This window comes from Felis catus, chromosome B2 (assembly GCF_018350175.1).
Source record: "Felis catus isolate Fca126 chromosome B2, F.catus_Fca126_mat1.0, whole genome shotgun sequence".
In the NCBI taxonomy this organism is placed as follows: domain Eukaryota; kingdom Metazoa; phylum Chordata; class Mammalia; order Carnivora; family Felidae; genus Felis; species Felis catus.
The window spans coordinates 9254423-9270967 of record NC_058372.1 but is presented as its reverse complement, the minus strand read 5'-3'; positions in this window follow the sequence as shown (position 1 = coordinate 9270967).

Sequence of the window (16545 nt, the reverse complement as noted above, 5' to 3'; positions counted from 1 at the left end):
CATGCAAATTTTAGTACTATTTGTTCTAGTTCTGTGAGAAACGCTGTTGGTATTTTGATGGGGATTATGCTGAAACTGCTGATTGCTTTGGGTAGTATAGACATTCTGACAATACTAATTCTTCCAATCCCTGAGCATGGTATGTTTTTCATTTGTGTTATCTTCAGTGTCTTTCATCAATGTCATAATTTTCAGAGTACAGGTTTTATCTCTTTGGTTAAATTTATTCCTACGTATGTATTTTACTTTTTGGTGCAACTTTAATGGGATTGTTAACTTATCTTTCTGCTTTGTTGGTATTTAAAAAAAATGCAGCGGAGTTCTGTGTATTAATTTTGTATCCTGTCACTTTACCGAATTAATTTATCAATTCTAATAGTTTTTTGGTAGCATCTTTAGGATTTTCTATAATAGTATTATGTCATCTGCAAGTAGTAACAGTTTTACTTCTTCCTTACCAATTTGGATGCTTTGTATTTGTCTTCTCCAATTGCTATGGCTAGGACTTCCAGTACTATTTTGAATAAAAATGGAGAATGGATCTGTATTTTGTTCCTGATCTTACAGGAAGTGTTTTCAGTTTTTCATCATTGAGTATGATGTTTGTTGTGGGTTTTCATATATGGCCCTGATTATGTTGAGGTATGTTCCTCTAAATTCACTTTATTGAATGTTTTTAACATGAACGGATGTCCTATTTTTTCAAATATTTTTTCTGCATCTGTAGAAATTGTATAATGTTTATCCTTTCTCTTATTAGTGTCTATTAAATTGATTTGCAAGTGTTGAGCCATCCTGCAACCTTAGAATAAAGCCCACTTGATCCTGGTGAATTATTTTTTTAATGTATTGTTGAATTTCCTGTGTTAATATTTTGTTGAGGATTTTTACATCTATGTTCATCAGGGATATTGGTTTGTAGTTTTGTTTTGTTTTTTTTTTTGTAGTGTTTTTGTCTGGTTTTGATATTTTGGGTAATGCTAGCCTTGTGGAACAAATCTGGCAGTTTTTCTGTCTCTTGCATATTTTGGAATAGTTTGAGAAGTAATAATTCTTCTTTAAATGCTCGGTTGAATTCACCTGTAAAGTCATCTGGTCCTGGACTTTTGTTTGTTGGGAGTTTCTTGATCACTGATTCTATTTCATTACTGGGAATCTGTCAAATCAAATTTTCTATTTCTTCCTGATTCCGTTTTGAAAGAGTGTATGTTTCTAGGAATTTATCTACTGCTTCCAGGTTGCCCAATTTGTTGGCATATAATTTTTCATACTATTTTATAATGTTTTTACTTATGTGTGTGGTTATTTCTCCTCCTTGATTTCTCACTTTGAGTCCCCTCTCTCCTACTTGGTAAGTCTGGCTAAAAGTTTATCAGTTTTATCTTTTCAAAGAACCAGCTCTTGGTTTCATTTGATCTTCTTTTAGACTGTGTTTATTTCTGTTCTCTTCTTTAGTATTAACTTCCTTCTACTACCTTTGGGCTTTTCTGTTTGCTCTTCTTTCTAGTTCCTTTAGGTATGAGGTTAGATTACTTATTAGATATTTTTTTTGTTTCTTGAGGTGGGCCTGTATCACTAAATCTTACTTCTTAGTACTGCTTTTGCTGCATCCCAAAGATTTTGTATCTTTGTGTTTCTATTTTCATTTGTCTTCATGTATTTTTTTATTCCTCTTTGATTTTTTTCATTAAACCATTGGTTGTTTAGTAGTTTGTGTTTTCTATTTTGTTTTTTTTTTTCCTTGTAATTGATTTTTAGTCTTACATCATTGTGGTCATAAACCATACTTGATACGATTTCAGTCTTCTTAAAGTTATTGAGACTTGTGGCCTACCATGATCTATCCTGGAAAATAGTCCATGTACAACGAAAAAGAATGTATATTCTGATTTTGGGGGAGATGGAATATTCTGTATTTATTGGTTAGGTCCATCAGGTCTAATGTGCCACTCAAAGCCTGTTTCTTTGTTGGTTTTCTGTCAAAATGATCTATTTGTTGATGTACATGGGATGTTAAAGTCTCCTATTATTGTATCACTGTCAATATCTCCCTTTGCATTTATTAATATTTGCTTTATGTATTTAGGTGCTCCACTGTTGAGTGCCCAGAAGTTTATAATTATTATATTCTCTTGTTGGATTGCTCCCTTTATTGCACTATTGTTTATTGCTCCCTTTATCCTCACATAATGCCTTTGTCTTTTGGTGCTTTTGTTTTAAAGTGTATTTTTTTCTGATATAAGGATAACTACTCTGGCTTTTTTCCCCACATTTATTTATATGTAATTTTTTTTTCATCCCTTCAATTTCAGTCTGTAGGTGCTTTAAGTTAAAGTGAATCTCTTACAGGAAGCATATAGATGGGTCTTGTTTTTTCATCTATTCAGTCACCCTTATCGTTTGATTAGAGTATTTAGTCCATTTACATTTAATATAATCACTGGTCCATATTAATTTGTTGCTTTTTTCTTTTTTCTTTCATGTTTTCTGGTTGTTTTTGTAGCTCTTCTTGGTTTCTTTGTTCTTCTCTTGCTCTCTTCCCTTGTGGTTGAATGTCTTTACATAGTGAAATGCTTGCATTACTTTCTCTTTATTTTTTGTATATCAATTGCAGGTTTTTGTTTGTGATTACCACTGGGTTCATATATAACATCTTATGTGTACAGTGGTCTATATTAAGTTGATGATCTCTTAAGTGCACATATAATCTAAGAGTCTATATTTTTACCCCTTTCCATGTTTTGGGTATATGATGTCATATTTTGCATCTTTTTATTATTTGTATCCCTTGACTAACTTTGGTAGATATAATTGCTTTGGCTACTTTTGTGACTTGACCTTCATACTGGCTCTATAAGTGATTAATCTACTACTTTAACTTTATGTTTGCTTTTACCAGTGAAAATTTCTCCTTTCATAATTTTATTCTAGTTATTGCCTTTACTTTCCACTTAATTCCCTTTAACATTTCTTGTAAACTGGCTTAATACTGATAAACTCCTTTAACTTTTGTCTGGGAAACTATTTATCTCTCCTTCAGTTCTGAATGATAATCTTGCTAGGTTGAGTATTCTTGGTTGTGGGTGGTTGTTTTTTGTTTTTCCTTTCAGCAGTTTCAATATATCATGCCACTTCCTTCTGGTCCACAAAGTTTCTGCTGAAACATTACCTGGTAGACTTATGGAATTTCTCTTATATGTAACTGTTTCCCTTTCTCTTACAGCTTTTAAGATTCTGTCTTTAATTTTTAAGATTTTCATTATTATATGATTTGGTGTGTGGACCTCCTTGAATTTATATTGTCGGGAGCCCTCTGCTTCCTAGACCTGGATGTTTATTTCTCCTAAAGATTAGGGAATTTTTCTGCTATTATTTCTTCAAATAATTTTCTGCTCCCTTCTTTCTCTTTTCTCCTTCAAGTGTCCCTATAATGTGAATGTTATACTTGATGATGTCACAGTGGTTCCTTAACCCATTCTCACTTTTTTTATTATTTTTTGGTTTTGGTGTTCAGCTTGGTTGCTTTCCATTATCTTATCTTCCAGACCACTAATCTGTTATTTTTCATCCTCTAATCTGATTTTTTTTATTCTCTTGATGTATTTTACATTCTACTTACTGTATTCTTTACCTCTGACTCGTTTCTTTTTATATTATCTATCTCTTTTTTGAAATTCTGAGTTTATCTACTCTTTTCTTTACTCCAGTGAGTATTTTTACAATGGTTACTTCAAATTGTTTATCAGGTATATTTTTTTATATCTGTTATGCTTAGCTCTTTTTCTCTGATTTTTGCCTTGTTCTTTCATTTGGGACCTATTTTCTGTCTCCTCATTTTGTCTACTTCTCTCTGTTTTTCTCTTTGTATTAGGTAGGTTATCAAAGTCTCCTGGTCTTCAAAGTAGTGGTCTGTTGAAAAAGGGGTCCTGTGGTGTCTTGTAGGGCAATCCCCCTGGGTCACTAGGACCAGACATCCAAAGGTGTTCTCTATGTGGGCTCTGTGCCCACTACTGTTGTGGCTTAGACACAGTTGCCATGGGCATGGTGGTGGGTGGGTCTGGCCTTCAGCCCAGCTGGCTGCTGTAACCCACCTCATATTCTATGGGCACATTGGCATGGTTTGCTCCTTGTTATAGTGTGAGGCCTGGATGCAGCCACCATGAGCTCACTGGTGGGTGGGCTGGCATTCAGCCTAGCTGTTTGCACTTAGTCTCTGTGACAGCTGCATGTACCCCACAGGGTAGGACTTTCTCCTTGCACAGCCTGCTAAGGCTCTGCTGCAGGAACTGAAGTCATGCTGTGTGGTGTTATCCCATCACCTCCTCAGTACAGGACTTGCTTTGGAGTGATGCTGATTCCAGTTGGGGCTACCTGCTTTGGCAGGATGACTAGCTGGGGTAGGAATTGCTTTGGAGCGATGCCTGCCCCAGTGGCTAGCTTGGGTTGGGACGGTTCTGCAGGGGAATGCCAGAATGGAGCACGCAGTGCCAAAAACTTAGATGGAGGGTGTTAGAATTGGCTCCTGCAAGCAACTGACTAAGCTGGGGGTGATGCAAGATAAATGACACCCACTAGCACTTTTGTTCCCAGAGAAATATGCAGACCCCCCACCCTTCCGGCACATGCCTTAAGATTAGTCAATAAATCTCCTTCACACATATGCCACATAGTTTTCAAACTGCTGCTCTATGTTGTATCTCCCACTAAGTTATTTATGATGCTGCCTCTTGAAGGGTGCAGACTCAGTTTCGTATCACCTCCAGCTCTCCTGGAGTTAAGTCCTGCTGATTTCCAAAGTTCCCAAAATCAAGGCCCACTGATTTTCAAAGCCAGTGTTTTCCCAGTGAGGATCCCCACAGCCAGGGGTACTTAATGTGGGTTCTCTTCCATGCTTGTGGTGTCCCTCCTGTTTATGGTTCATTGTGCTGAGGGTTTGGATCCCAATGGCATCTCCACTCCTCCTACCCTTTTTAATGTGCTCTTTTCTCTATGGAAGATCTGTTGTGCCAGTCTTCAGGTTGTTTTCAGAGTTGTTGCAGAGAATGTAACTGTTGCCTCAGGGTGTCCAGGTGACAAGGGAAGCTCAGCATCCTCCTATTCTGTCATCTTCTCCCTCTCCTGTCAACGTAATTTCTTACTGAGAGTAATTTTAAAAGATAAAGTTGACGATAGACTTTTAAACATTTTAAAAAATTATATACCATGTCCAAGCCAACCCCCATCATGGCCTCACTGGTTTTCGTTCCTCGATGTACCCACGGGAGCAGAAGAGAAAGGTATGGAAGATTTTGATCACTTGGGGCATCCTCACACTGTAAAGTTAAATAAGAAAAAAAATCCGAACTCTGTAGGAAGTATTAGACTTTTGTAAAAATAAGTGCCTATAAAAGGAACTAGAAAATCTCTTAAACTGCAAAAGAAAAACTAGAAATACAATAAAGTGTTAACAGTTACTGAGATTAAGGATGCCTTATCCTCCTCATGAACTTAAAACTTTCTAAAAGGATTTTTTTTAACTGAAGCGACAATCCACGTCCAACAATTAGAAGGGGGTGTTTTTCAAAACTATGGCACATTTATTTACAAAATAGAAGGCAGCTATTAAAAAAAAAACTTTTGGAAGATGGTGGCATAGGAGGACGCTGGGCTCACCGCGCGTCCTGCTGATCACTTAGATTCCACCTACACCTGCCTAAGTAACCCAGAAAACCGCCAGAAGACCAGCAGAACGGAGTCTCCGGAGCCAAGCGCAGACGAGAGGCCCACGGGAGAGGGTAGGAAGGGCAGCCAGGCGGTGCGTGCTCCACGGACTGGCGGGAGGGAGCCGGGGCGGAGGGGCGGCCCGCCGGCCAAGCAGAGCCTCCAAGTCTGGCTGGCAAAAGCGGAGGGGCAGGAAGGAGTTTGTTCAGACAGCAAGCGGGATTGGCGTCTGGGAGGTTATAAGCTAACAGCTCTGCTCGGAGAACGGGAGGGCTGGAGGACAACGGGAGGGAGAATCCTTGAGCCCAGACGACAGAGCTCAGCTTGGCGGGGAACAAAGGCACTCGCCACCACCATCTCCTTCGCCCATCCCCTAGCCAAAATCCCAAAGGGAACCGGTTCCTGCCAGGGAACTTACTTGCACTGCACAAACACCCAACGCTGTGCTTCTGCGGATCCATCCCTCCGGCTGGCGGCGGGTCTGACTCCCTCTCAGTGCCGCAGGGCCCCACCCTAAGCGGATCACCAAGGATAAGCAAGCTTGAGCCTGCCCCTCCTGCCCCGTGCACCTGGCCAATCCACCCCAGCTAATACGCCAGATCCCCAGCACCACAAGCCTGGCAGTGGGCAAGTAGCCCAGAGGGGCCACGCCACCCCACAGTGAATCAAGCCCCTAGGAGAGGGGAAGAGAAGGTATACACCAGTCTGACTGTGGCCCCACGGTGGGCTGGGGGCAGACATCAGGTCTGAGGCCCCGCCCACCAATGCAAGCTATTCGAGACAGCACAGGGGACGTGCCCTGCAGTTCTATCCAAAATGACGAAACAGAAGAATTCCCCTCAAAAGAATCTCCAGGAAATAACAACAGCTAACGAACTGATCAAAAAGGATTTAAACAATATAACAGTGGGGCACCTGGGTGGCGCAGTCGGTTAAGCATCCGACTTCAGCCAGGTCACGATCTCGCGGTCCGTGAGTTCGAGCCCCGCATCGGGCTCTGGGCTGATGGCTCGGAGCCTGGAGCCTGTTTCCGATTCTGTGTCTCCCTCTCTCTCTGCCCCTCCCCCGTTCATGCTCTGTCTCTGTCCCAAAAATAAATAAAAAACGTTGAAAAAAAATTTAAACAATATAACAGAAAGTGAATTTAGAATAATAGTCATAAAATTAATCGCTGGGCTTGAAAACGGTATACAGGACAGCAGAGAATCTATCACTACAGCGATCAAGGGACTAAGGAACTGTCAGGAGGAGCTAAAAAATGCTATAAATGAACTGCAAAATAAAATGGAGACGACCACGGCTCCGATTGAAGAGGCAGAGGAGAGAATAGGTGAACTAGAAGATAAAATTATGGAAAAAGAGGAAGCTGAGAAAAAGAGAGATAAAAAAAAAAATCCAGGAGTATGAGGGGAAAATTAGAGAACTAAGTGATGCACTAAAGACAAATAATCTACGCATAATTGGTATCCCAGAGGAGGAAGAGAGAGAGAAAGGTGCTGAAGGTGTCCTTGAAGAAATAATAGCTGAGAACTTCCCTGATCTGGGGAAGGAAAAAGGCACTGAAACCCAAGAGGCAAAGAGAACTCCCTTCAGACGTAACTTGAATTGATCTTCTGCACGACATATCATAGTGAAACTGGCAAAATACAAGGATAAAGAGAAAATTCTGAAAGCAGCTAGGGATAAACGTGCTCTAACATATAAAGGGAGACCTATAAGGCTCGTGACTGATCCCTCTACTGAAACTTGGCAGGCCAGAAAGGAATGGCAGGAGATCTTCCATGTGATGAACAGAAAAAATATGCAGCCGAGAATCCTTTATCCAGCAAGTCTGTCATTTAGAATAGAAGGAGAGATAAAGGTCTTCCCAACCAAACAAAAACTGAAGGAATTCGTCACCACTAAACCAGCTCTACAAGAGATCCTAAGGGGGATCCTGTGAGACAAAGTACCAGAGACATCGCTACAAGCATGAAACCTACAGACATCACAATGACTCTAAACCCATATCTTTCTATATAACACTGATTGTAAATGGACTCAATGTGCCAACCAAAAGACATAGGGTATCAGAATGGATAAAAAAAAAACAAGACCCATCTATTTGCTGTCTACAAGAGACTCATTTTAGACCTGAGGACACCTTCAGATTGAAAGTGAGGGGATGGAGAACTATTTATCATTCTACTGGAAGTCAAAAGAAAGCTGGAGTAGCCATACTTACATCAGACAAACTAGACTTTAAAGGCTGTAACAAGAGATGAAGAAGGGCATTATATAATAATTACAGGGTCTATCCATCAAGAAGAACTAACAATTATAAATGTCTATGTGCCGAATACAGGAGCCCCCAAATATATAAAACAATCGCAAACATAAGCAACCTTATTGATAAGAATGTGGTAATTGCAGTGGGCTTTAATACTCCACTTACAGAAATGGATAGATCATCTAGACACATGGTCAATAAAGAAACAAGGGCCCTGAATGATACATTGGATCAGATGGACTTGACAGATATATTTAGTACTCTGCATCCCAGAGCAACAGAGTATACTTTCTTCTCGCGTGCACATGGAACATTCTCCAAGATAGATCACATACTGGGTCACAAAACAGCCCTTCATAAGTATACAAGAATTGAGATCATACCATGCATGCTTTCAGACCACAATGCTATCAAGCTTGAAATCAACCACAGGAAAAAGTCCGGAAAACCTCCAAAAGCATGGAGGTTAAAGAACACCCTAATAAAGAATGAATGGGTCAACCAGGCAATTAGAGAAGAAAGTTAAAAAATATATGGAAACAAACGAAAATGAAAATACAACAATCCAAATGCTTTGGGATGCAGCGAAGGCAGTCCTGAGAGGAAAATACATTGCAGTCCAGGCCTATCAAGAAACAAGAAAAATCCCAAATACAAAATCTAATGGCACACCTAAAGGAAATAGAAGCAGAGCAGCAAAGACACCCTAAACCCAGAAGAAGAAGAGAAATAATAAAGATCAGAGCAGAAATAAAAAATATAGAATCTAAAAAAAACTGTAGAGCAGATCAATGAAACCAAGAGTTAGTTTTTTGAAAAAATAAACAAAATTGATAAACCTCTAGCCAGGCTTCTCAAAAAGAAAAGGGAGATGACCCAAGTAGATAAAATCATGAATGAAAATGGAATTATTACAACCAATCCCTCAGAAATACAAGCAATTATCAGGGAATACTATGAAAAATTATATGCCAACAAACTGGACAACCTGGAAGAAATGGACAAATTCCTAAACACCCACATGCTTCCAAAACTCAACCAGGAGGAAATAGAAAGCTTGAACAGACCCATAACCAGCAAAGAAATTGAATCAGTTATCAAAAATCTCCCAACAAATAAGAGTCCAGGACCAGATGGCTTCCCAGGGGAGTTCTACCAGACGTTTAAAGCAGAGATAATACCTATCTTTCTCAAGCTATTCCAATAAATAGAAAGGGAAGGAAAACTTCCAGACTCATTCTATGAAGCCAGTATTACTTTGATTCCCAAACAAGACAGAGACCCAGTAAAAAAAGAGAACTACAGGCCAATATCCCTGATGAATATGGATGCGAAAATTCTCAATAAGATACTAGCAAATAGAATTCAACAGCATATAAAAAGAATTATTCACCATGATCAAGTGGGATTCATTCCTGGGATGCAGGGCTTGTTCAACATTTGCAAATCAATCAACGTGATACATCACATTAATAAAAGAAAAGAAAAGAACCATATGATCCTGTCAATCGATGCAGAAAAGGCATTTGACAAAATTCAGCAACGTTTCTTAATAAAAACCCGCGAGAAAGTTGGGATAGAAGGAATATACTTACACATCATAAAAGCCATTTATGAAAAGCCCACAGCTAACATCATCCTCAATGGGGAAAAACTGAGAGCTTTTTCCCTGAGATCAGGAACACGACAGGGATGCCCACTCTCACTGCTGTTGTTTAACATAGTGTTGGAAGTTCTAGCATCAGCAATCAGACAACAAAAGGAAATCAAAGGCATCAAAATTGGCAAAGATGAAGTTAAGCTTTCACTTTTTGCAGATGACATGATATTATACATGGAAACCTGATAGACTCCACCAAAAGTCTGCTAGAACTGACACATGAATTTAGCAAAGTTGCAGGATACAAAATCAATGTACAGAAATCAGTTGCGTTCTTATACACTAATAATGAAGCAACAGAAAGACAAAGGAACTGATCCCATTCAAAATTGCACCAAGAAGCATAAAATACCTAGCGATAAACCTAACCAAAGATGTAAAAGATCTGTATGCTGAAAACTATAGAAAGCTTATGAAGGAAATTGAAGAGGATATAAAGAAATGGAAAAACATTCCATGCTCATGGATTGGAAGAATAAATATTGTCAAAATGTCAATACTACCCAAAGCTATCTACACATTCAATGCAATCCCAATCAAAATTGTACCAGCATTCTTCTCGAAGCTAGAACAAGCAATCCTAGAATTCATATGAAACTACAAAAGGCCCCGAATAGCCAAAGTAATATGGAAGAAGAAGACCAAAGCAGGAGGCATCACAATCCCAGACTTTAGCCTCTACTACAAAGCTGTAGTCATTAAGACAGCATGGTATTGGCACAAAAACAGACACATAGACCAATGGAATAGAATAGAAACCCCAGAACTAGACCCACAAACGTATGGCCAACTCATCTTTGACAAAGCAGGAAAGAACATCCAATGGAAAAAAGACAGTCTCTTTAACAAATGGTGCTGGGAGAACTGGACAGCAACATGCAGAAGGTTGAAACTAGACCACTTTCTCACACCATTCACAAAAATAAACTCAAAATGGATAAAAGACCTGAATGTGAGACAGGAAACCATCAAAACACTAGAGGAGAAAGCAGGAAAAGACCTCTCTGACCTCAGTCATAGCAATTTCTTACTTGACACATCCCCAAAGGCAAGGGAATTAAAAGCAAAAATGAACTACTGAGACCTCATGAAGATAAAAAGCTTCTGCACAGCAAAGGAAACAACCAACAAAACTAAAAGGCAACGGACGGAATGGGAAAAGATATTTGCAAATGACATACCGGACAAAAGGCTAGTATCCAAAATCTATAAAGAGCTCACCAAACTCCACACCCAAAAAACAAATAATCCAGTGAAGAAATGGGCAGAAAATATGAATAGACACTTCTCTAAAGAAGACATCCAGATAGCCAGCAGGCACATGAAAAGATGTTCAACGTCGCTCCTCATCAGGGAAATACAAATCAAAACCACACTCAGATATCACCTCACGCCAGTCAGAGTGGCCAAAATGAACAAATCAGGAGACTATAGATGCTGGAGAGGATGCGGAGAAACGGGAACCCTCTTGCACTGTTGGTGGGAATGCAAACTGGTGCAGCCACTCTGGAAAACAGTGTGGAGGTTCCTCAGAAAATTAAAAATAGACCTACCCTATGACCCAGAAGTAGCACTGCTAGGAATTTACCCAAGGGATACAGGAGTACTGATGCATAGGGGCACTTGTACCCCAATGTTTAGAGCAGCACTCTCAACAATAGCCAAATTATGGAAAGAGTCTAAATGTCCATCAACTGATGAATGGATACAGAAATTGTGGTTTATATACACAATGGAGTACTACGTGGCAATGAGAAAGAATGAAATATGGCCCTTTGTAGCAACATGGATGGAACTGGAGAGTGTGATGCTAAGTGAAATAAGCCATACAGAGAAAGACAGATACCATATATTTTCACTCTTATGTGGATCCTGAGAAACTTAACAAAAACCCATGGGGGAGGGGAAGGGAAAAAAAAGAGGTTAGGGTGGGAGAGAGCCAAAGCATAAGAGACTGTTAAAAACTGAGAACAAACTGAGGGTTGATGGGGGGTGGGAGGGAGGGGAGGGTGGGTGATGGGTATTGAGGAGGGCACCTTTTGGGATGAGCACTGGGTGTTGTATGGAAACCAATTTGACAAAAAATTTCAAAAATAAATAGATAAAACTTTTAGGAAGTTTAATAATATGGGAAATGCTTATAACATTTCTGAAGGTCCAGATGCAGGGTACAGAATTTCTCTGAAAGACTGCACACAAAGAAGATAAAAGTGACTGCCTCCAGGGAATGAAACAAGATTGCTGAAGACAGACCTAGGAGGCAGAATTACTTTTCTCTGCATATCTTTTAACACTGATCAGACTGGCAAAAACAAAAGTCTGGTAACACCAGGTACTGATGACAATGTGGAGAAAGAACTGTTACACATTGCTGGGCAAAGGGGAAATTCCTATATTCATTTGGAGAGCAATCACAGCCAGGCAAGCTGAAAAATCCATTCCTTTATTGAGATCCTGCAATTCCACTTCCCCATATGTAGCTTATCACCCCCTGTGTGCAGAGAAATACAAAGGGTGTTCTTGCTGCCTGGCTTAATACCATGGAAACAGTGACAACAACCTAAAGGTCTGTTGTGGACTAAATCATGTGCCCCCAAAATTGTTATGTTGATGTCCTAAATCCCAGTACCTCAGAATGTGACTATATTTGGAAATAGGGTCTTTAAAGAGGTAATTAAAATGAAGTCATTGGGGTGAGCTCTAATCCAATATGGTATCCTTACAAGAAGAGATTAGGACACAGGCACGTACAGAAAGGAGACCGTGTGAAGATGGAGAGAGATGACCATTGACAAGCCAATAAGAGGGGCGTCAGAAGAAATCAACCCTGCCAACGCCTGATCTCAGACTTCGAGCTTCCAGAACTGTGAGACAATAACTTTCTGTTGTTGAGGCCACCCAGTCTGCGGTGCTTTTCTGTGGCAGCCTGAGCAGATGAATGCAAAGTCCATCAGTAGAAAATGGATAAATAAAGCCTTGGTTATGCAGACAATAAATAGTCCCACTAACCACCAAAAGTGGTAAAAGATGAGGGTCCCAGCAATATGGAGTCCTGTGAGTAGACAACCCCCAGGAATTTAGTTGAAGCATGTTGATCTTATCCTACCTGAACTCCAGTGGCCAGGAGAGTTTGATCTAGCATCATATCCAAAGGAAAGCCTAGATGGTAGAGGAAAAGGCAACGTGGTGCCTTTGGTCATTACAAAGGAGATTTATAGGGCTGATCTCTAAAGACAGAGGACGGAATCCCAAAGCCAGCCTGCGTCTCCAGTATGCCCCCTCTAGCTCATTCCAGAGGAATGATCCTGCCAGGGTGAATGGAATTTACTCCTTTGGTCATTTGTTCCACCAGCACTGACTCAAGTACCCCTTTGAGCCCAGTGCCTTGCTAGGTATGAAAATATAAAGATAAACACAGTTTATAGTTGTCAGGTAGCTGGCTGGGGAGAGACAAATGAAGTCAAGTCACTACACAAGGTATTACTGGGGACCTATGAACAGAACCCAGAGGTGAGTGAAGATGTCACAGTGAAAACAGCATCTTGCACGTTGTATTTTCTCTGCCGGAAAGGCCTGTCTTTTTCACTTTGGGAAGTGTCTGTTCAAAAAAGGCCTTGAAGGCAGCAGCAAAAAGTACAAGGGCAAAAGGTCACAAATGCCCCAGGCTGGCTGGGGCAGGGCTCTAAGCAGGGCAGCTGCATTGCCTGGCATGCGGCATAGGAACCAGGCTGGTCAGGGTAAGAGGGGAAGGAGGTGGGTTTTAAGCTGTAGATAGTAGGAGTTAGACAGATTTTTTCTGAAGAAGCCTGGCCTGAGGGGCTGTCCAGGAAGATTCTCTGGCAGTAGTTTGCGGAAGGACTGGAGGGAGAAGGGACTGGTGGCCAGGCAGAAAACCTGTCCCGGCATCTGGGGCTTTTCCAGGCTGGTGCACACAGAGATAGTTGTGACTCAGGACTGCAGCTGGAATCGCTGAAAGGTTATTTTGCCCGTGAAACACAAGACAATAGACAGAGGGCCCAGAATGAATGGATGTGTGTAGCTGGCAGTTGCTTAGACCGTGTATATTTTAATGTCAAAAGTGCTTATTCCGTATGAATTTTCTTTGAGAACAAAAGGGCCATTTGATCCTCGGGGCTATGTGGATCCAGAAAGGCATAGAGAAAAGTGCTGTGCTATCCAGAAAAGTGTTCCCCATCTGCCTCCACTGGTTGGATCAGCAGTTCTGAAAAAACTGAGAGGTTGACATGATGCGGCAGCATGTAGAAACCAGCTGGTACCCAGGTAATGCAGGTGTCCAGGCCACTGGAACACCCAACCACTCACCTGTGCTCCCATTCTCAGGCCTTAGAAGGGCATGCTCATCTGAGAAGGTGTCATTAAGATTTAGGAGGCACATCATAGACCCGTGTGTCCATGAGGTGCACTCTGCCGGGTCAAAGAATTTGTTTCTACCCTCAACTCTCCTACAGAAGAGCTCTGTGATACGTGGGGCCTCAGTTTCCTCAGATGTGAAAATATGAGATGAAGCCAATTGTTACCAAACATGGCCGCACATCAGAATTACAAGGGGAGTCAGTTAAGACTAATGATCCCGAGGCATAACTCTAGACCAATGGAATCAAGGTATGTGGGGAGGGGAACTCTGGAGACTGTTCATGACCAAATATTTGTTAAGGCATCTGTTACCTGCCTATCCCCAAGGTCCCTCACTTTATAAGATATTCTTGTACTTACAAATTCAAATTATAGGAAGCATAGCACCACCCCTAACCCTATGGCCAATATTTTGGCCAGAATTCAGGGCAGTTCTCACAGGAGGCTTAGGTGACTCCTGGACATACCTGCTCCAATCTCTAGCACTTACTGTATTCTCTATCTCGCTGGGTCTGTTCCTTTCTCTTTTCCAATGCCAGTCAAACTTGAACTGAGCCCACCGTCATTAAGATTAAGAGTGTCTCCAGCCATGGTGGTAAGAGACAAATAGTCCATAACAATTCAGCTGACCAGCCCACCCATGGGGATTTCCCCTTCCCCTCAGGTCCCAAAGTTGTCTCTTGTCACTCTTCTCCTGAGCAGTGTGTACCTAATTCCCCCCAAGTCCTGTCCATTTCCCCCATGAGGCAGTTTGCCCCACACAACCTGCATCAAATGCTGAAAATCTCGGCCAACCTTTGCTTATTTCAAAATGCACTAAAGATTGCTTTAAACAAAAGGTCTTTGAGGAGCACAAGCACTGACAGAAGTTTCAAAACACCTTCTCTTGAACAGAATCAAACGATTTACTTTGACTCTCACCTCATGGGTTTGTTCCTTCCCCTAAGCAGCAGAGAGTAATGGCAAGGTAACCATTACCTTCCATTGATATTAATTCTGCTGCTTCCCTTAGAAGATGGGAATAGTGGCAGTTGGCACTTTCTCTTCAACAGCAAATCAGTCTGTCTCCCCACTCCTTGCGTGTTTACTAACTCCCTAAGTGTCCAATACAGCCATTCTGTATTTGGAAACCACTGGACCAGGTGAATGATACAGTTACCTTCAACTTTAAAATTCCTGGTCTCTGAAAACAGAAGTGCTTCTGCACTTGTGAGATGGATTTGGGCGATCCACTAACTAGCTGGGCGATCTTGGGCAAGTTACTTCAAGTCTCTGAGCTTTGGCTTCCACATTTGCAAAAAAGAATGAGAATACCAAGTTCATGGAACTGTAGGAGGTGACATTAGATGGGATGGGAACCCACAGTACTGCTAGCTTTCATCTTCCTAGCATCTGGTAGGCAAACTTGCATAAGTTTAGGAATTAGACAAAAGCTTAGGTGGGATGAGCTTTCTCTTTGTCAGTACATCTTCTCCCGGACCTCATGAGGTCATTTACTGAGTGTGGGACCTTTACCAAACATCCTTCCAGACGCGGACTAGATACCCCACTACTGCTCTGGACAACTGTGAAAGTACAGCCTGCTGCCCTGGGTGGTCACTGCATTAACAAGTACTGATATGCTGCAAGGTCAACATCTAATTTCAGGACAAGGGCAAGCTCGATTCTGACAGGACAGGACTCCTGGACATAAGGCTGGAAAACAGCAATGTTGCTATGCTGGGCGGCCATCAGGCACCATGAAGTGATGTGCTCCAAACTTACAGGAAAACAAGGGTGGAAGGCAACCAATCACTGAATAATTGTGGATGCTGGGGTTTTCCTGGACACTCTTACCTGCAGTCTTTTTTACCTGCCACACCTAACAGAGTACCAAGCCCATAGCAGACATAATAATAGTTAAGAAATTAAGTGAATGCTAGGACACCTGGGTGGCTCAGTTGATTGAACTTCTGACTCTTGATTTTGGCTCAGGTCATGATCCCAGAATCATGGGATCGAAACCCATGTTGGGTTCCATGCTCAGGATGGAGCCTACTTAAGATTCTCTCTCTTTCTCCCTCTCCCTCAGCCCCTCTCCCCTGCTCACACTCTCTCTCACTCCCTCGTAAAAAAAAAAAGAAAAGAAAAGAAAAAGGAAAGAAGTGAATGTGTTCATTAATGGATCAGATAGATGGACGGATGAGGGAGTTTTAGGCTATGTAAACTGCCTGAGTGGTTATTTCACATAACAGACTTTCCGAATCCCCTGAAAACACAAACCTTTATTTCAAAAACTCATTCTGAAAACCAGAAAATATGTTTCCCAGTGTAAAAGGGACTCCATCAAAACTGTCAGTTGCAATGATGCATTAAACTAATTCATTCGATACTTCATTCATTCAACAAACTTACTAAATCATTACATAGCAGGCATTATGCCAAGTGCTGAAGGCAAAAAGAGAAATAAAATGTGGTACCTTGAAGGGGCTGAGCACCTGGTCATTTTTTTTTTTTTTTTTAACTTCCTACGTGGTTCTGTGCAGCCAGGGTGGACAAATGT